Source organism: Salvelinus alpinus, chromosome 16, assembly GCF_045679555.1.
Source record: "Salvelinus alpinus chromosome 16, SLU_Salpinus.1, whole genome shotgun sequence".
In the NCBI taxonomy this organism is placed as follows: Eukaryota; Metazoa; Chordata; class Actinopteri; order Salmoniformes; family Salmonidae; genus Salvelinus; species Salvelinus alpinus.
The window spans coordinates 39,031,930-39,053,687 of NC_092101.1; the positions used below are offsets into that span (position 1 = coordinate 39,031,930).

At 43.1% G+C, this 21,758-nt stretch overlaps 1 long non-coding RNA gene across 1 annotated transcript; it reads left to right on the top strand.

The window, feature by feature from the left end:
- The first annotated feature begins 625 nt into the window (after positions 1-625).
- On the top strand, positions 626-6,669 carry LOC139541479 (uncharacterized). Its single transcript, XR_011668355.1, has 4 exons — positions 626-2,781; positions 2,881-3,039; positions 3,148-3,210; positions 5,714-6,669. It is a non-coding gene; the product is annotated as an uncharacterized lncRNA (long non-coding RNA).
- The last annotated feature ends 15,089 nt before the right edge of the window (positions 6,670-21,758 follow it).

The window sequence follows — 21,758 nt, forward strand, 5'->3', positions numbered from 1 at the left end:
ACTAGCATCGCTTTCTTCGTCACAAATAGAAGCAACTTCTATTTTAGCGCCTGGCAACGCAGACGCTTGTTGGCGCGCGCGAGCAGTGTGGGCGCAATGATTGAATAACATGTATGTGTAAATGTATTTTGCAACACTCGCGCACGTGACGCGAGCAGTGTGGTCAGCATGTTAGAGAGTGCACTTGTTGTCAGACTTGTGTTAGAAGAAACTTATTGGAGCGAGAGGTAGGTGAAGACTGATGAAAATAGTTGCACTAGTTGATTGTATGATTGTCTAGGATTTATGGCCCGTCATGACAATGGACTTGTATATAATGTAAATAAGATATTTATTATTTATTATACATTTTCAAAAATGTCTAAAAACCTGTTTTCGCTTTGTCGTTATGGGGCATTGTGTGTAGATTACTGAGGATTTTTTATTTATTTAATCAATTTTAGAATAAGGCTGTAACATAACAAAATGTGGAAAAAGTCAAGTGGTCTGAATACTTTCCAAAAGCACTGTACTCCTTACAGCTGTTTGTCCACGTGTCCTGTGGCTGCCCTGTCGACTTTCCTCGTGCTTTGTGTTGTTCACAGTAAAAATTAAAGGGTTGTGTATTCTGACTTTTGCAGACATATGACCCATCATTGGGTCCACCTCAGCCTCAACCACTTTCACCTCCACCTCCACCTCAGCCTCAACCACCTTCACCTCCACCTCAGCCTCAGCCTCAACCACCTCCACCTCAGCCTCAACCACCTCCACCTCAGCCTCTGCTCCACGACTCCTTTTGATAGCGTTCTCTTAATCCATAAAAAATATATATTTGTCAAGAAATCCATTCTAAAACAAACGAACAAATACAGCATATCATTTCACTCCTCTACCTTTACCTCCCCCATGTCCTTTATAAACCGCCTCTACCTTTACCTCCCCCATGTCCTTTATAAACGGACTCTACCTTTACCTCCCCCATGTCCTTTATAAACCGCCTCTACCTTTACCTCCCCCATGTCCTTTATAAACGGACTCTACCTTTACCTCCCCCATGTCCTTTATAAACGGACTCTACCTTTACCTCCCCCATGTCCTTTATAAACGGACTCTACCTTTACCTCCCCCATGTCCTTTATAAACGGACTCTACCTTTACCTCCCCCATGTCCTTTATAAACCGCCTCTACCTTTACCTCCCCCATGTCCTTTATAAACGGACTCTACCTTTACCTCCCCCATGTCCTTTATAAACCGCCTCTACCTTTACCTCCCCCATGTCCTTTATAAACCGACTCTACCTTTACCTCCCCCATGTCCTTTATAAACCGCCTCTACCTCCCCCACAATCATATTTTTCTTCAATGTCCAATTTGGGGTTAGTTGGACCCTGGCCTCAACATAATTTTTTTAACGGGCCCCCAAGCACCCTCAGACTTGTCTATCAACCAAAGTTATTGAAATGTTTTACAAAAGTATTCTGCCCCTTTGCTATGAGACTCGAAATTGAGCTCAGGTGCATCCTGTTTCCATTGATCATCATTGAAATGTTTTTATAACTTGATTGGAATCCACCTGTGGTAAATTCAATTGATTGGATATGATTTGAAAAAGACACACACCTGTCTATATAAGGTCCCACAGTTGACAGTGCATGTCAGAGAAAAAAACAAGTCATGAGGTCGAAGGAATTGTCTGTAGAGCTCCGAGACAGGATTGTGTCGAGGCACAGATCTGGGGAAGGGTACCAAATAATGTCTGTAGCATTGAAGGTCCCCAAGAACAAAGTGACCTCCATCATTCATAAATGGAAGAAGTTTGGAACCACCAAGACTTTTCCTAGAGCTGGCATCCCGGCCACACTAAGCAATTGGGGGAGAAGGGCATTGGTCAGGGAGGTGATCGAGAACCCGATGGTCACACTGACAGAGCTCTAGAGTTCCTCTGTGGAGATGGGAGAACCTTCCAGAAGGACAACCATCTCTGCAGCACCTGACAGAGCTTGAGATGATCTGCAGAGAAGAATGGGAGAAATTCCCCAAATACAGGTGTGCATGTAGCGTCATACCGAAGAAGAATCAATGTTGTAATCTCTGCCAAAGGTGCTTCAACAAAGTACTGAGTAAAGAGTCTGAATACTTATGTAAATGTGATATTTCAGTTTTTTATTTTTAAAACATTTGCTAACATTTCTAAAAAAACTGTTTTTGCTTTGTCGTTATGGGGTATTGTGTGTAGATGAGGGAAAAAACAATTTAATACATTTTAGAATAAGGCTGTAACGTAACAAAATGTGTAAAAAGTCAAGGGGTCTGAATACTTTCCGTAGACACTGTATGCGTCCTAAACATGAACGATGGGACCACCTCAAAAGTGTGTATCATCAGAAAGATGCTGGAGCACAAGGGCCATGAGAATTCACACTCAGGGAATGTGACAAACCGCATCCACCCAGACCTGTTTGCATATATTGAGATCTTGGCTCTTCAAGGCAAGGCATGAAATTGCTAACAGTATGAATAGGGCGAAGAGCAGTGGGTGGTGGACAGGTGATTCATCCCATCTCTCAGGGACATCCTGTATCTAAAGAATCAAATGATGACCCTGGACAGGCATCATGAAAACTAATTGAGTGTTGACTCGTTTGTGAAAACAAACCTTAAGAGTGAGATATTGTACTATCAGCCTCTCTGCAGAGCAACAGGTCAACCACTGATACTCATATTTCAAAATGCAGAGCAGAGGCAGAAAATGTTGCAGTGTGGGAAGAGTCTACTTTCCATGGACGCTTCATATTCTGGTTAGTATGGGAATAACTTGAGACCTACATTTTATAATAAATAACAATTTACATTATACAATAAATATACATCAATAATATTACAATTATATATTTCAGGCCTCACAGCTTATGGTTATGCAGTCTAGGCACTAGTTGGCAGGAATGAAAGTGGGCATGGCTCCCCGGTGGCAACATTCATCATCAGTGAAGAGACCCAGAAAAAACGTTGCCTTCTGCCTGAGAAAGATCTGGACAGCTGCTCACGACTAAGACAAGGTATTTGTACTACTTCTCATTGACAACTGTGTTTCAAGTTGTTTTCTATAGTTTCCATGACTCTAAATGTAACATGTTATACCTCTTCTGTCTTATTGTTCCATTTAGGGCCTTTATGATTGACAAGGTTATGAAGGAAGTGGTCTTCTGTGCTGTTACCACGTCCTGCAGGTAAAATAAGATTATGAATAAATGTGTTTGACCAAATGAATGTGTATTGCATTTGTAACCGATGTGAAATGGCTCGCTAGTTAGCGGTGGTGCGCGCTAATAGCATTTCAATCGGTGACGTTACATTGGTGCCGTGTCCCGGATCACTGGTTGCTGCGGAAAAGGAAGAGATCGAAAGGGGGGTGAGTGTAACCGATGTGAAATGGCTTGCTAGTTAGCGGTGGTGCGCGCTAATAGCATTTCAATCGGTGATGTCACTCGCTTTGAGACATTGAAGTAGTAGTTCCCCTTGCTCTGCAAGGGGCGCGGACTTTGTGGAGCGATGGGTAACGATACTTCGTGGGTGACTGTTGTTGATGTGTGCAGAAGGTCCCTGGTTCGTGCCCGGGTCGGGGCGAGGGGACGGACTAAAGTTAAACTGTTACACATTAATGAAGTTTAGGGTAATAAGTTAGACATTTCTTCAGAGGGTTATACACTGCTCAAAAAAATAAAGGGAACACTAAAATAACACATCGTAGATCTGAATGAATGAAATATTCTTATTAAATACTTTTTTCTTTACATAGTTGAATGTGCTGACAACAAAATCACACAAAAATTATCAATGGAAATCAAATTTATCAACCCATGGAGGTCTGGATTTGGAGTCACTCAAAATTAAAGTGGAAAACCTCACTACAGGCTGATCCAACTGTGATGTAATGTCCTTAAAACAAGTCAAAATGAGGCTCAGTAGTGTGTGTGGCCTCCACGTGCCTGTATGACCTCCCTACAACGCCTGGGCATGCTCCTGATGAGGTGGCGGATGGTCTCCTGAGGGATCTCCTCCCAGACCTGGACTAAAGCATCCGCCAACTCCTGGACAGTCTGTGGTGCAACGTGGCGTTGGTGGATGGAGCGAGACATGATGTCCCAGATGTGCTCAATTGGATTCAGGTCTGGGGAACGGGCGGGCCCGTCCATAGCATCAATGCCTTCCTCTTGCAGGAACTGCTGACACACTCCAGCCACATGAGGTCTAGCATTGTCTTGCATTAGGAGGAACCCAGGGCCAACCGCACCAGCATATGGTCTCACAAGGGGTCTGAGGATCTCATCTCGGTACCTAATGGCAGTCAGGCTACCTCTGGCGAGCACATGGAGGGCTGTGCGGCCCCCCAAAGAAATGCCACCCTACACCATGACTGACCCACCGCCAAACCGGTCATGCTGGAGGATGTTGCAGGCAGCAGAACGTTCTCCACGGCGTCTCCAGACTCTGTCACGTCTGTCACGTGCTCAGTGTGAACCTGCTTTCATCTGTGAAGAGCACAGGGCGCCAGTGGCGAATGCCAAACGTCCTGCACGGTGTTGGGCTGTAAGCACAACCCCCACCTGTGGACGTCGGGCCCTCATACCACCCTCATGGAGTCTGTTTCTGACCGTTTGAGCAGACACATGCACATTTGTGGCCTGCTGGAGGTCATTTTGCAGGGCTCTGGCAGTGCTCCTCCTGCTCATCCTTGCACAAAGGCGGAGGTAGCGGTCCTGCTGCTGGGTTGTTGCCCTCCTACGGCCTCCTCCACGTCTCCTGATGTACTGGCCTGTCTCCTGGTAGCGCCTCCATGCTCTGGACACTACGCTGACAGACACAGCAAACCTTCTTGCCACAGCTCACATTGATGTGCCATCCTGGATGAGCTGCACTACCTGAGCCACTTGTGTGGGTTGTAGACTCCGTCTCATGCTACCACTAGAGTGAAAGCACCGCCAGCATTCAAAAGTGACCAAAACATCAGCCAGGAAGCATAGGAACTGAGAAGTGGTCTGTGATCACCACCTGCAGAACCACTCCTTTATTGGGGGTGTCTTGCTAATTGCCTATAATTTCCACCTGTTCCACCTGTTGCACAACAGCATGTGAAATTTATTGTCAATCAGTGTTGCTTCCTAAGTGGACAGTTTGATTTCACAGAAGTGTGATTGACTTGGAGTTACATTGTGTTGTTTAAGTGTTCCCTTTATTTTTTTGAGCAGTGTATATTTTGCAGCCTGTAATGCATTGGATTACCACCTAGGACTCAGGAATAACAGGACAGGATCACATTCATGATCATCAGTGAATAGATGAGTCTTTATTAAAAAAAAACACATGAAGGGATTGTGGCTTAATTTATTCAGATAAGCCAATTTGATCAAACATTATTTTGCCTTTAATTTAATTGATAATTTACACAGGAAATGATTACCTCATAGAAGTAGACTTGTACAGCAACGACAGTACATACTACATACAACCTTCAAGGGGTAAAGCTCTCTCCTGAAAAGGACTAAGTGGTGCTTTTATACCTTTCAAGGGTGCATTCCCTGTCACAGTTACATGTCAATGCCTTTCCTGTCTTTTGATTGGTTTTTACATTCCTTGAAATGGATCCCATTATTTTCTGACATTGTCCTAATTTTGTGAGTACACAAAGATAGGTGCCTTTTTATGTTTTCTGTCAAAACTGTATTTTCACAGGAGAAAGATTAATGAAGATGCTTCAGGATCATTGGAGGAACCACTTCCCTATCCCTTTGGCCTACCTAAAAATAACTGGTTCCCTTGTTCTCCTATGTGGGCTGACCACTGGAGGAAGTTCTTCCACGAGAACAGCAACACCAACAATCTCACCGAGAGGAATTTAATTATCTTAAAATGTTACATAACATTAACAATGCCAATTATTAAATTCAAGAGGGTCAGAATTTGATCTATGGAGTATAGCTTTGTGCACACCATCACAGTCTTGGGATTTTATATTTTAGCACAGATTTTTCCTGCACTTGAAATATCAGTTTCTGAAGGGTACTGCCAATCGGAGACTAGATGATTTTCTGAAACTCCTTGCAAGTCAGGCGAATGGATATTTCAGGTATTTAGATGTTTCCCCCCCAACTAACACACCACTGTAACAACATTGCAATATATTTTCCTGTACAGGCACATGGCACATTGAACATGTTTAATTTAGGAAACAAATAACACCTGCCTATTTCTCGTCGCTTGCCTCTATGGCCTCTAGTACACATTTTTTATAGTTTATGCTGTTACATCTAACCTCGTGGAGTAAAAAGTGTGATCAGCTGTCTTCTTTATAACCTTGTCAGTCACGTTTCTTCGACTCGGCCTGGTCACGCCATACCTTTTATTGCCTTTAAATTACTTTAAATGGCTTACCCCAACATTCATATATGGAAAAAAGAAAATGGCAAACTACATTTTCAAGTTTCAAGTTTTAATGTCACATGCACAAGTACAGCTAAATGCCCTTCTTGCAAACTCAAAACCCAACAATGCAATAATCAATAACAATGTATCAAAACCACCCAAAAAACATGAGAAAAAAGAATAAGACATAAGTGACTGACCAGCTCAAATCGGTCTTATGTAGCAAAAAAATAAATATTTTATTTTTTATTTCTTACATTGGATAAAAGCAGAGACTCAGAGCTACAAAAGGGTATATCAAACACTGCATTTGAGGAACAATGGGAAAGTAATTCTGCTTTGAAAGTGATTAACTTCTAAACTCATTTTTGAGACAAGGGCCTTTGAAAGTTTTGGTACCTACTGGAGAGCTCTCCTTTGTCTACACCCATTCAGCATTGTTCACACCCTCTTAAGCCATCCCCACCCATCTCTTTAATGATTCACATGTGAGGTCATGTTGTAAAGCATCTGTATGTAGCTGGTGAGATGAGTCAGGCGCAGGACAGCAGATATGAGTAAAGAAAGCAAATTTTACTCAAATATATCACAATACACGTCGTATAAATGTAACAGTATAACTTTAAACCGTCCCCTCGCCCCGACACGGGCGCGAACCAGGGACCTTCTGCACACATCAACGGTCACCCACGAAGCGTCGTTACCCATCGCTCCACAAAAGCCACGGCCCTTGCAGAGCAAGGGGCAACACTACATATTGGTTTCAGAGCAAGTGACGTAACTGATTGAAACGCTACTAGCGCGTACCCGCTAACTAGCTAGCCATTTCACATCCGTTACACTCACCCCCCTTTCAACCTCCTCCTTTTCCGCAGCAACCAGTGATCCGGGTCAACAGCATCAATGTAACAGTATAACTTTAAACCGTCCCCTCGCCCCGACCTCGGGCGCGAACCAGGGACCCTCTGCACACATCAACAACTGACACCCACGAAGCGTCGTTACCCATCGCTCCACAAAAGCCGCGGCCCTTGCAGAGCAAGGGGCAACACTACTAATACGTTTCAGAGCAAGTGACGTAACTGATTGAAACGCTACTAGCGCGTACCCGCTAACTAGCTAGCCATTTCACATCCGTTACACTCACCCCCCTTTCAACCTCCTCCTTTTCCGCAGCAACCAGTGATCCGGGTCAACAGCATCAATGTAACAGTATAACTTTAAACCGTCCCCTCGCCCCGACCTCGGGCGCGAACCAGGGACCCTCTGCACACATCAACAACTGACACCCACGAAGCGTCGTTACCCATCGCTCCACAAAAGCCGCGGCCCTTGCAGAGCAAGGGGCAACACTACTAATACGTTTCAGAGCAAGTGACGTAACTGATTGAAACGCTACTAGCGCGTACCCGCTAACTAGCTAGCCATTTCACATCCGTTACATAAATACACGGCCACAAATACGGACCGCAATACAATAAACAATTACTCACAAACAAATATGGGGAACAGAGGGTTAAATAATGAACAAGTAATTGGGGGATTGAAACCAGGTGTGTCGTGACACATGTACTAAACAGTGAGTAGTGTAGTAAAGATTAAGGTTAAAAGTGGTAGTAGCCTACAATAAGGAACAATTCCAGTTAAACAGAAAGAGCCCAGATAAAAAATATGTTATAAATATTAGATGACACTTACCCAGACACACTTGTCTAAATTGATGGGTAATGTGAAATAAATGCTATAACCCCCAGTCACACCCAGTGGTGGAAAAAGTACTAAATTGTCATACTTGAGTAGAAGTATAAATCATTTCAAATGCCTTATATTAAACCAGATGGCACAAATGTAATTTTTATTTTATTGTTTTTTATTGACGGATAGCGAGCGGCACAATGTAGTTAAGTATCAAAATTAAAAGTATAAATCATTTCCAATGCCTTATATTAAACCAGACGGCACAATTGTATTTTTTATTTTTTTGTATCCCATACATAAGTTAAGGCCATGCAACCTGAGTTGAAACCTGCGTGAGGTGAACATGTACAGTACATAAACAGATGCATGCGCCATATATGTATGTGGTGGACACTTGATACGGTCACATGATATTGTTGTGGTATGTCACAAAATCATGTTATGACCACACATCAATATTCATTTTTTATAGCAATATTTTGCTAAGTCTTGCTAAGTGGATGGTATCTACAGAAAGTGTAAACGGTACAGCCAAATGGTTACTTGCATAGTACATATTACATATGTTATGATTATGCTTTGAGCTTTGTCAATTTGCATAGTAATAATAGTAATAATCATTATCTTTATTTTTTGGCACCTTTAATACAAACAATTACATCCCAAATGTGCTATTCTAATTAGCATTTAAAAACAAAACAATGCAGAGATTATGACAAAACAGAAGAAATATTATGATTACAATTTAAGCAACATTTATTTGAAAAATGTCAAACAGAAATACCATGCAAATTTTAGAAAAAGGTGAGTTAGAATTCGCCTACAAATCTGGATTTAATGTTTGTGTCTTATGTATGTTGACTGGGTTGCATTTGTAGTCTACTGCATTCAACCCAACCCCTCTGAATCAGAGGATATGGTAACTGTACCCTGAATGTCAGGTGGTTTCCATGGGGTGGAGGATTTTGTCATGTTTTGTTTCAATTAATTGCTCAATCTCCTGGAAAGCACCTGGCTCCATACTCTGGACATTCCCCTAGCTGTGTCTGTCTCTTCCAGACAGTAAAACAATTTGACAATTGATATAGTAGGCTTACGCTATTGTAGGTGTAAACCTGAATGTCAGGAGCTTTCCTTGGGGTGGGAGATTTTAGTTTCGATAAATTGCTCAATCTCCTGGAAATTAGCAAATTTACTTCATCCTCTAGACCCCTCAAATTATAATGTGGAGTTCGAAGCCAGTTCCACTGCTTTAAAAAAAATTCTTCCCGCTGTTCAGAGACTGATATAGACCCGGGACCCCAGGTGCGTTTATTCACGTAAAAAAACCCAGCAGTAGATACCTCGTAGGATAATAATTAAATACCCATGCTCTTAACATTCGCCTGCGTGCCTCTTCAAAATGTATTTTTTGAACTTGACAATTAATATTAACAGCAACCACATGAAGGCAACGGTGACATGAGATTTCTGTCAACTAAATGTATCCTATTTCGAAATAGGAAGAATATTAGTGAGACTAATTTAGACATTAGCGCAGTCAAGACTCAGAGCACACTCAAAAACTATCGGACTATGCATTATTTTAGGAGGAAAATGTTGGGTATCCTTGAAGAAAAATAGGTGATAATTAAAGATTTCTATGCCTAAACATTACTTTAAAATACATTAATTGATAAGTAATTGGGGTCCGTGGGCAAACAAAGGGCTGGGAATAGCCATGTCTTATAATAATAATAATAATAGGCTTGTCTACGTTTCCACAATCATAATAAGATGTTATTTGTTATAACTAGCCTTGTAGTTCCAATATTAGATCTCACAATTATAAGAAGATGTTATTTGTTGTTCTTAGCCTAGTAGGTCTTATATTAGGTCTAATAGCTATATCTATTGACTAAAATAAAATACGTTTTACAACCAGAATGACTCTTTGTATTACAATGGTCGTCTCTTTCAGTCAATAAATACTGACGTTGTGAAACGTCATCTCTTTTAGTCAATAGATATGGCTAGTCTAATGTAGTCTATCGCACATTCAGTACAGTACAAAATTAATTGTTACAAATTATCTCTATCCATGAATGGCCTACACAAACGCAACCTACCACGAACAACCTCCAAAAGCCTCAAAGCCTAGGCCCTATATTAAATTATGTTCCAAAATATGTGTAGCCATTGAATACCAAGTCTAGCATTCAAATCAATCTCCACTGGAATCCCCAAAAAAGCCAGGTCCTTTGTCGAAGAGCAAACCAACGAACATATATATCCTGTCGTCTGTGAGTTCTGTAGCTTTTATAGAAATGGTATACCCACCCACACATAGCGGAATGAGGGCTTGCGCTAGTCTTAGTCACAGAAACACAATCCTTATCCTTTCTTCAATCATTGCGCGGCTGGTCTGGACTTTCCAAGCAGAATAAACTAGTTCCGCGGATATTTTGGGGACTTTCCAGTTGCAGGCTGGAACTGGAAAGTCCCCGGTAAACAGCACCGTTAAACGTTTCCTGAATGTTGTCACCTTAACAGTAAATCAGTGACAAGTCTCAGCCACTTACAATTTCCCACCGTTCTGAGATGCGACACGCCACCAATCATAGCACCAACGCAGCAGCCACTGTGCTCAGAAAATAAATGTTGCATAAACCCTATTTGCACAGGATTTGTTTTACTTGGGAGATAGTTATATAATTATGTGCATGATAAAAAAAATAAAAATCACCATATCCGTAATTTAAATCCCGTCCAAATCTGCCATGTCGGTCATTTTTACATGGAGACTACAATTTTTCGACTAAATCCAAGGTCCTTTGATAATAGCCTACTAGTCCCGTGCGAATCGACAGGCCTGTGTTTTGAGAGAGATGTCTGTGCTCGCTGTTTGAGCAAGAAAACCATCTGATTCCAAAGAATGTATGGTTAAAACGAAGTGCTGCTCATAGCCTACATATGAAGGGACTACATGTAGGCTATCATTTCACAGTGAATGCTTTTGTTTATACATTTTGTGCCAATTCATTGAACATTGCAAAATGTGTCAGTAAAAAATATTGCGCCTATTTAATGCAACACTTGCGCTTAATATATTGCAAAGTAGCATTAAAACGGAGGTAAACTTTTGTAAATGACAAGTTCTCTTTCTCATCCATAGCCGAAATACTGATATCAAGTGCCAGCGTGCTTTTGTGTTGTTTAGTTCAAGTCTGCAGGGTGGGTGGAATTTAGGTAGCAGGACGTCTAATGCGGATCTCTAAAATAATGATTATGATCACACTTCCTCAATTCAAATATTATGGCGATATTATACCAAAGATGGTTTGGAATGGTTTAGAAACTTTGGAGCAAAGCTCGTGTTATCAGTGTAACCTGTTATCGTTTGGGCATCTTGAAGTGTCTTCACGCCTAGAATAAAAACCTCCAGGCTTTGTCATAACCGTCACTTTATTGAGAAGAAAAAAAAATTACATGGGGCTGTCTGGAAAAACGAATCCCGTCCGAATCGTCCTAATGAATAACGTCCTGGGGTAATTAAGTGATAATGCCCGAGAAGCCGCCGTTTGGAGGATATATTGTTGGTGTATTGGTGTTGTTTCCTCTCGGGCCGCCAAACATGCCAATATATCCTCCAAACACCGGCTTCGAGGGCATCATCATTTTTATACAACTGGTTATCAACATATTCAAATATTGATAGACATATTTTCATTAAAAACGTTATTTTGATGTATTTAATCATACTATTTCATCCTTCCACAAGACACATTCTCGACACAAAAAAGGATTTCAAATCAAATGTTATTTGTCACATACACATGGTTAGCAGATGTTAATGCGAGTATAGCGAAATGCTTGTTGTTCGTTCTATCGGTTTGGTCGCCAGAGACGCTACCCAGTCGTTAAGTATTTTGTTCTGTATCTACTGATGCGACCCAGTCATTCTTTCTAAAAGTTATTTTGCCATACTGGCTGGCAACGTTCTTATCCCTTGCTAGCTAACGTAAACTCACCCCATTCCGTACAAATGTGCGTAACCGCGACATTCAAACGAGGCTACAAAGAAAACTAATGGGACTGTAGCGACTGTGTTGACTTCAAAATCGGGGGTGTGAACTAGGTTTCTATTCAAGCGTTGGTCGACATGGTAATGGCTCTATAGTATTGGAGAAAAGTTGAAAAAACTGACCCTTCGTTGCATCTTGACGTGTCATGTCGTAACGTATAGCACGCATAAAGCAACTCTTTCTGTCTTACAATTTCTCTCCACCAGGTGTAGCACTTCTCTCATCATTTAAAAACAAGAAATGGACAGTGACGGGGGTAAGGGGGGTTACCTAGTAATTTTTTCGTCATCATTGCATGCGATCATCATTCTCAAAGCCGCTGTTAACTTCTAAGATCACTTTAGCACCGCCCTAAAAACCCGATTCAAATTCGACACAAACCTTCAAATAGGTATGCAATGACACATTATATAAACTCTTTATAGTGTTTTATTTACATGTTTAGAGGCGATAAGGTGATAAGTTGGACAGATCAAGTGAAAAAAGCAATTTTCCCACACGACATCTGTCCTTCTCACTATAACGCACTAGTTTCACTTCCCCACCTGTCATTTTTAAAAAGCCCCGAAGGAGCTCATTGCCTTCTTGAATTATGCAGAAACGGGCAGCGTGAAGGTCTCGGCATTAATTCTGTTGGAAAGGGGAGAAATTGTGCTTTACAATGGTATTGATATTACAGTTGATCTGGAAGTATTACGTTTTTGGGGCGCTAAAATAAGGTCAATTGTACGGACCAAGGCGATGTACGAGTTTACGTTAGTCATCTACGGCTAACTTACTGTCACATCAAACAGTGCAGCCAGAATAACAAAAAGTAGCTGCATTTGCATTTGTGAAGCTGTTTTCTAGTGATTTATTTGAATACATCCATAACATAACAATGACCTAATGAAGCACAATTTCACCTGGCATAGAAAATGTGCTCTCTCGTCAGGACACTGTTGTTCAGTGGAGCTAGCCAACAACACAGCTAACACAATTAATTCAAACTGAAGCTGGAAAGACTGCAAACTAGCTGCACTTCCTTTCATTTTACCTGTTTTCTATTGACATTTCTTTGTATATATTCATAAAAATTATGCTGATTCATGATTTCGACTGGCTGAGAAAAAGCTGCCTGCCTGTCTGTCTCATCCCGACTCCCGACCCCAACATGTTCTGTCACGACTTCTGCCGAAGTCGGGTTCTCTCCTTGTTCGTGTGGTGCTCGGCGTCGCCGGTCTTCTAGCCATCATCAAGCCACTTTTCATTTTCCATGTGTTTTGTCTTGTTTTTCCTCACACCTGGTTTCAATTCCCTCAATCATTTGTTGTGTATTTAACCCTCTGTTCCCCCCCATGTCTTTGTGTGGGACTGTTTATTGTAAGTGCTTGTGCACGTGTTGTTTGGTGCGCGAAACAGGTTTTTGTACCCAATCATTCTTGTTATTTTTATGCCATGGGTTTTGCTATTAAACTGCTCCGGCTATTGCCAAATTCTGCTCTCCTGCGTCTGACTTCCCTGCCACCGATTACGCACCCCTTACACGTTCATTACTATGAGACAGCTGGAGATAAAATTTCAATACTGAAACAATGTCGCAAATGTCAGATAGACAGACAGCAAGGTTTATACAAATCTCGCTATTGAAAACCAATTGCTAGTCTCAAAGAAATGGGAGAGAATGTCTAGATGTTTTTTTACAGTGGAGATCAAGTTGCTGTTGAGTGGAGCAAACTACCATAGCAACTCAAAGCCATACTAACCATAACCACTTTTGAAAATCATGTCAAAAGCTGGCTAATGTGTGAACAGTAGAATGTTTTGTTGTTTGTAATCTATGTAATTGTATATGCATTTATGTAAATAATAGGGACCATAATGGAAACTAGTCCTGAATTTATTGTGCAATCACAGACACATTTTAAAAACTTTGTACTGTGTGTTTGAATTTTTTGAACTGACAAATAAAATCAATCAATCCAAACTGTGCAGCGGCCATTTCATGAATGTAAAGAGATATCTCTTACAAAACACCAAAAAGTTTAATGACATTCTGAGATTGCCAAGCCAAGCCTTCGATCCAGGGTAGGCCTACTACAGTGCCTTCAGAAAATATTCATACCCCCTTTTTTTCTAGCACATCTACACACAATACCCCACAATGACAAAGTGAAAACACGTTTTTAGAAATTTTTGCTAATTTATTGAAAATTAAATACAGGAATATAAAATGTACATAAGTATTCACACCCCTCAGTCAATACTTTGTAATACTTTCTTTCTGGGTAAGTCTCTACCTGGATTTTACAATATTTCACATGATTCTTTTTGACATTCTTCAAGCTCTGTCAAGTTGGTTGTTGATCATTGCTAGACAGCCATTTTCAAGTCTTGCCATAGATTGTTACAGTTATGTCAAAACTGTAACAAAGCCACTCAGGAACATTCAATGTCGTCTTAGTAAGCAAATCCAGTGTATATTTGTCCTTATGTTTTAGGTTATTGAATTTATCTCCCAGTGCCTGAAGACTGAACCAGGTTGTCCTCTAGGATTTTGCCTGTGCTTAGCTCTATTCTGTTTTTTTTTTATCAACAAAAAAAACTCCCTAGTCCTTGCCGATGACAAGCATACAGTACCAATAACATGATGCAGCCACCGCCATAATTGAAAATATGAAGAGTGGTACTCAGTGTTTGCGTTTTCCCCGAACATAACGCTTTGTATTCAGGACATTAAGTTAATTTCTTTGCCACATTTTTTGCAGAAAACGCAAACCATGATATTGAAATGCCCGAAGTCCGTATGCTTTGTTTATTGGTTGTGTACAGAAACCTGTTGGCACAAAAACCTGTTGGTGGAAAATCTGTTGCATATATTTTATATAATTAGAAATATTGTCTATAGCCGGCTTGGATCGTAGTGTGGGTTAATGAAACAGGCAGGAAGAGTGAGCTCGTCAGTGGTGGTCTACAAACCCTCAACCATCTAGCCCTTAGCTCTGCATGGCATCGGCTGTGCCACAAAAGCATGCTGAAGTGGCAAAGTCGATATCCACATTTATAAACACTGGGTCGCTACAGTTATTGTTATTTGTGGTTGTAAACATTATTTATAGTTGAATCTATGACGGGGGAGGGGGGGTGCCATTTAAAAAATATATGTTTACAGTACACTGGATGGGTCACGTGAAAACATTTTTTATGTTTTTTCTTTTCTGACACCTTGAGTTGGAACATTTACATGGATTCTCCATTTTCTTACTATAAAATGTAAATACAATTTTATTTGTCACATACACGTGTTTAGCAGATGTTATTGCATGTGTAGCGAAATGCTTGTGTTTCTAGCTCTAACAGTGCAGTAATATCTAACAAGTAATATCTAACAATTTCACAACAATACACACTAATCTAAAGTAAAGGAATTAAGAATATATAAATACTTGGGCGAGCAATGTCAGAGCGGCATAGACTAGGATACAGTAGAATAGGATAGAATACAGTATATGCATATGAGATGAGTAATGCAAAATATGTAAACATTATAATGATCTGACCCTTTTTTTAAATTTTCACCGAAAATTACATTCCCAAATCTAACTACATGTAGCTCAGGACCTGATGCAAGGATATGCATATTCTTGATACCATTTGAAAGGAAACACTTTGAAGTTTGTGGAAGAAACTAGCTCCCTGGTGTACAGAAAATACCCGAGCTCTGAAGCAAGCTTCCAGAAAATTGGAACGGAAATGGCGCCACACCAAACTGGAAGTCGTCCGACTAGCTTGGAAAGACAGTACCGTGCAGTATTGAAGAGCCCTTACTGCTGCTCGATCATCCTATTTTTCCAACTTAATTGAGGAAAATAAGAACAATCCTAAATTTCTTTTTGATACTGTCGCAAAGCTAATTAAAAAGCAGCATTCCCCAAGAGAGGATGGCTTTCACTTCAGCAGTAATAAATTCATGAACTTCTTTGAGGAAAAGATCATGATCATTAGAAAGCAAATTACGGACTCCACTTTAAATCTGCGTATTCCTCCAAAGCTCAGTTGTCCTGAGACTGCACAACTCTGCCAGGACCTAGGATCAAGGGAGACACTCAAGTGTTTCAGTACTATATCTCTTGACACAATGATGAAAATAATCATGGCCTCTAAACCTTCAAGCTGCATACTGGACCCTATTCCAACTAAACTACTGAAAGAGCTGCTTCCTGTGCTTGGCCCTCCTATGTTGAACATAATAAATGGCTCTCTATCCACCGGATGTGTACCAAACTCACTAAAAGTGGCAGTAAATTCTCTCTTGAAAAAGCCAAACCTTGACCCAGAAAATATAAAAAACTATCGACCTATATCGAATCTCCCATTCCTCTCAAAAGATTTTGAAAAAGCTGTTGCGCAGCAACTCACTGCCTTCCTGAAGACAAACAATGTATACAAAATGCTTCAGTCTGGTTTTAGACCCCATCATAGAACTGAAACTGTACTTGGGAAGGTGGTAAATTACCTTTTAATTGCGTCAGACCGAGGCTCTGCATCTGTCCTCGTGCTCCTAGACCTTAGTGCTGCTTTTGATACCATCGATCACCACATTCTTTTGGAGAGATTGGAAACCCAAATTGGTCTACACGGACAAGTTCTGGCCTGGTTTAGATCTTATCTGTCGTAAAGATATCAGTTTGTCTCTGTGAATGGTTAGTCCTCTGACAAATCAACTGTAAATTTCAGTGTTCCTCAAGGTTCCGTTTTAGGACCACTATTGTTTTCACTATATATTTTACCTCTTGGGGATGTCATTCGAAAACATAATGTTAACTTTCACTGCTATGCGGATGACACACAGCTGTACATTTCAATGAAACATAGTGAAGCCACAAAATTGCCCTCGCTAGAAGCCTGTGTTTCAGACATAAGGAAGTGGATGGCTGCAAACGTTTTACTTTTAAACATGGACAAAACAGAGATGCTTGTTCTAGGTCCCAAGAAACAAAGAGATCTTCTGTTGAATCTGACAATTAATCTTGATGGTTGTACAGTCGTCTCAAATAAAACTGTGAAGGACCTCGGCGTTACTCTGGACCCTGATCTCTCTTTTGACGAACATATGAAGACTGTTTCAAGGACAGCTTTTTTCCATCTACGTAACATTGCAAAGATCAGAAACTTTCTGTCCAAAAATGATGCAGAAAAATGTATCCATGCTTTTGTTACTTCTAGGTTATGTCAGGTTTTGGCCAAGACTGTTCGGGTTTTGGTCACTAGATGTCCCCATTGCACCTTTTTTTGTACCTTTTGTTTTTCTTGCTCTAATTATTGTTTGCACCTGTAGGTCATTCCCTTGTTAGTATTTAAACCCTGTGTGTTCCTTAGTTCCTTGCTCAGTGTTTGTAAGTTAGCACCCAGCCCCAGCCCAAGCCTTGTTTTATTCAGAGATTTCTCTTGTTGGATTTTCCAGAGGTTCTCTGGTTTAGTTCTTGTGTATTATTTGAGTAGTCTTTTGAGGTTTGTTTTTCCCTGCTGTTTTTTACCACTTTGTGGAGTTTCTTTTGTATTTTGGAGGGTTTCCATTTTGTGCCTTTTGGCTTTATTTTTGGACATTGTGGATTTAGTTTCTTTGCCTGAAGATTTTGTTCTTTATTAAACCACCATCTCTAGTACTGCTGTGTCTGCCTCATCTTCTGGGTTCTGACGATTATTAGTGACTGTTTCTCGCACCGGGTCCTGACAGAAACACTGAGCCATTATAATGAACCCAGAGGCAGCCAGTACCCAGGATCTTTTTTCCATGCTGTCCCACCACGAGGGGACTGTCCAACGCAACGAAGCTGCTCTGGTTCAGCAAGAGGCCTTAATGGCTAGACATTCTAAACTTCTGTCAGAGATGCTGACTTCCATAAAGCAGATTTCGGATCGACTTTCCCCGGCAACCGCTTCTGCTCCAGTTCATCAGATTCAAGTGCCCCTGGCAGTTAACCCCCTGGCTGAACCTCGTCTACCGCCTCCCCAACGGTTCTCAGGGGATCCGAGTGTTTGTAAGGGGTTTTTCACCCAATGTTCTCTCTCCTTTGAGCTGCAACCATCGTCGTTTCCCACCGACCGGTCCAAGATAGCATATATCATCACCCTGCTGTCGGGAAAAGCCCTAGCCTGGGCTACTGCTGTGTGGGATGCCCAAAGTCCCTGCTGTGCCAGCTACTCTACCTTTGCTGAAGAATTCAAGCGAGTGTTTCAAGGTCCTACCAACGGCCCTGACTCAGCCAAACAGCTCCTGACTCTCCGCCAAGGTCGGCGCAGCGTGACGGACTATGCCATCCAGTTCCGCACTGTGGCAGCAGCAAGTGGCTGGAACGACGAGGCGCTCACAGTGTGTTTTTTGAAGGGTCTTTCTGACACCATCCAAGATGAACTGGCCACTCGGGAACCACCGGACAACCTCGAGTCCCTTATCAAGTTGGCTTCACGCATAGACCAGCGTCTGAGAGAGAGAGAACTCAACCGTAGACCGCTCACCCTAGCTCCTATCGGTTCCAGCTCCGAGTCTCCACCTTTATCCTCGCTGGCTCCACCGGAACCCATGCAGGTTGGACGCATCTCCCAGGCTGAGAGAGACCGCCGGATGAGGGAGCGATGCTGTCTATATTGCGGCAAACCGGGCCATTTCCGCTCCACGTGTCCCGGGCTCCAGGGAAACGCACTCTCCCGTGCAGGCCTGGGAGGACTGTAACGGGAAACATAACCTCCTCCCATCCATCCAACTCCCGCCTGCTCATTCCAGTTACCCTTTCCTGGGACGACCACGAGTTTTCTCTTCAAGCCTTGGTAGACTCTGGAGCCGCAGGTAACTTCATGGATGGGGTCTGGGCGAAAGAGAATGGCGTTCCTTCTGAACCTCTGAGTGACCCCATAAGGGTTACTACGTTGGATAGAAGCCCTTTGGGATCTGGACTTGTTACTCGTGCCACTACCCCCTTGCGACTTTCAGTTTCCCAACACCAGGAAGTGATGAACTTTCATCTGATCTCCTGTTCCGAGTTCCCTCTCGTCCTTGGTTATCCCTGGCTTCACAGCCATAACCCTCACATCGACTGGTCTGTGGGCACTATCAAGCAGTGGGGTCCTACGTGCCAAGCCACTTGTATCTTCCCGAGTTCCCCTTCCGAGTCTCTAGAATCCATCGACCTGTCCCGAGTTCCCGAGTGTTACCATGACCTCAAACTGGTATTTAGCAAACAGAGGGCCACCAAACTACCACCCCATAGACCTTACGATTGCACCATCGACCTGTTTCCGGGGACCTGCCCTCCCAGGGGTCGGATCTTTTCCCTTTCTCCTCCCGAACGAGCTGCTATGGATACCTACATCAAGGACGCTCTGGCAGCAGGCCTCATGCGTCCATCTACCTCGCCGGCGGGAGCAGGGTTTTTCTTTGTGGCCAAGAAAGACGGTGGATTACGACCTTGCATCGACTACCGGGGACTCAATGCCATAACCGTCCGTAACCGCTACCCGCTACCCCTTATGGCCACAGCCTTTGAGCTGCTCCAGGAAGCAGTTGTCTTCACTAAGCTTGACCTGCGGAACGCATACCATCTTGTGCGGATCAAACCCGGGGACGAGTGGAAGACCGCTTTCAACACGCCTACTGGTCACTACGAATACTCGGTGATGCCCTTCGGCTTGACCAACGCTCCGGCTGTGTTCCAAGCGCTCATAAACGATGTGCTTAGGGATATGCTTAACATCTTCGTGTTTGTTTACTTGGATGACATCCTCATCTTTTCGAGCTCCCTTCAAGAACACACTAAGCATGTCAGACAAGTGCTCAAACGCCTCCTAGACAGCCATTTGTACGTTAAGCCGGAAAAGTGTGAATTCCATTCCTCTCGAGTACAGTTCCTGGGATTTGTAGTGGAACCCGGTCGAGTCCAGATGGACCCCAAGAAGGTAGGGGCGGTAGCAGATTGGCCCACCCCCAAGTCCGTTAAGGAAGTTCAGCGTTTCCTGGGCTTCACTAACTTCTACCGCAAGTTCATCAAGAACTTCAGCTCGGTGGCAGCCCCTCTCTCAGCTTTAACCAAGGGTAGCAACACAAGGTTTCTGTGGGGAAGAGAAGCTGAGACGGCCTTCCAAGGACTCAAGCAGCGCATCCTCTCTGCTCCCATCCTGACACTACCGACGGCGGATGAACCTTTTGTGGTGGAGGTAGACGCATCAGAGGTTGGTGTTGGAGCTGTCCTGTCTCAGAGGGGTGAAGACAAGAGGCTTCATCCTTGCGCCTTCTTCTCTCACCGGCTTACCCCGGCCGAGAGGAATTACGATGTGGGGGATCGTGAACTCCTAGCGGTTAAGATGGCATTGAAGGAATGGAGACACTGGCTCGAGGGGGCTTCTCAACCGTTTCAAGTGCTTACGGACCACAAAAATCTGGAGTATATCCAGCAGGCGAAGCGGTTGAACTCCAGACAAGCTCGATGGTCTCTTTTCTTCAGCCGATTCCAGTTTATTCTCACCTATAGACCCGGGTCGAAGAATCTCAAACCGGATGCCTTGTCACGAGTCTACTCTCCTGCCATTCGAGAAGATACTGACATGACTGTTCTTCCTGCCGCTAAGATCGTGGCTCCGATCTCGTGGCAAGTGGAGGATACCGTGAAACAAGCTCAAGCCATCGAACCGGGCCCTGGAGGAGGTCCTGCTAATCGGTTGTTTGTTCCCAAGGCAGCAAGGTCCCAAGTCCTTCTGTGGGGGCACTCCTCTCGCCTCACCTGTCACCCGGGCGTAGGTCGCACCTTGGAGTTCATCCAGCGTAAGTTCTGGTGGCCCACCATAAAAGAAGACGTTGCCACTTTCGTCAAGGCCTGTTCCGTGTGCTGCCAGGGCAAATCTTCTCACCTCCACCCTCAAGGACTCCTTCACCCCTTATCTATTCCCCACCGACCCTGGTCCCATATCTCGCTGGACTTTATTACTGGCCTTCCTCCGTCCCATGGTAATACTACGATCCTAGTCATCATCGACAGGTTTTCTAAGGCGGCCAGGTTTGTTCCCTTGACCAAATTACCTTCTGCCAAGGAAACAGCTGAGTTGGTGATTAACCATGTGTTCCGAGTCTTTGGCATCCCGCAAGATATGGTTTCCGACAGAGGTCCCCAGTTCGCCTCAAGGTTTTGGAAGGCCTTCTGCCAACTCATAGGGGCCACGGCCAGTTTATCTTCAGGGTACCATCCGGAGTCCAACGGCCAAACTGAGAGGATGAATCAGGAGCTGGAAACCACCCTCAGATGTATGGTTTCCAACAACCCATCCACATGGTCATCCTTCATTGTTTGGGCCGAGTACGCGCACAACACCTTGTGCTCCTCCTCCACTGGTATATCCCCGCATGAGTGTCAGTTTGGCTATGCGCCTCTATTGTTCCCGGACCAGGAGGCAGAAGTCAGAGTGCCTTCAGCCTCGAGGTTCATCAGACGCTGTCGGCTTACGTGGAAGAAGGCACGGCTTAATCTTCTGCGTTCCTCTCAGCAGTACCAACGACAAGCCAACAGACGTCGCCGTCCCGGTCCTACCCTGTACCCCGGCCAGAGAGTATGGCTCTCAACTAAGAA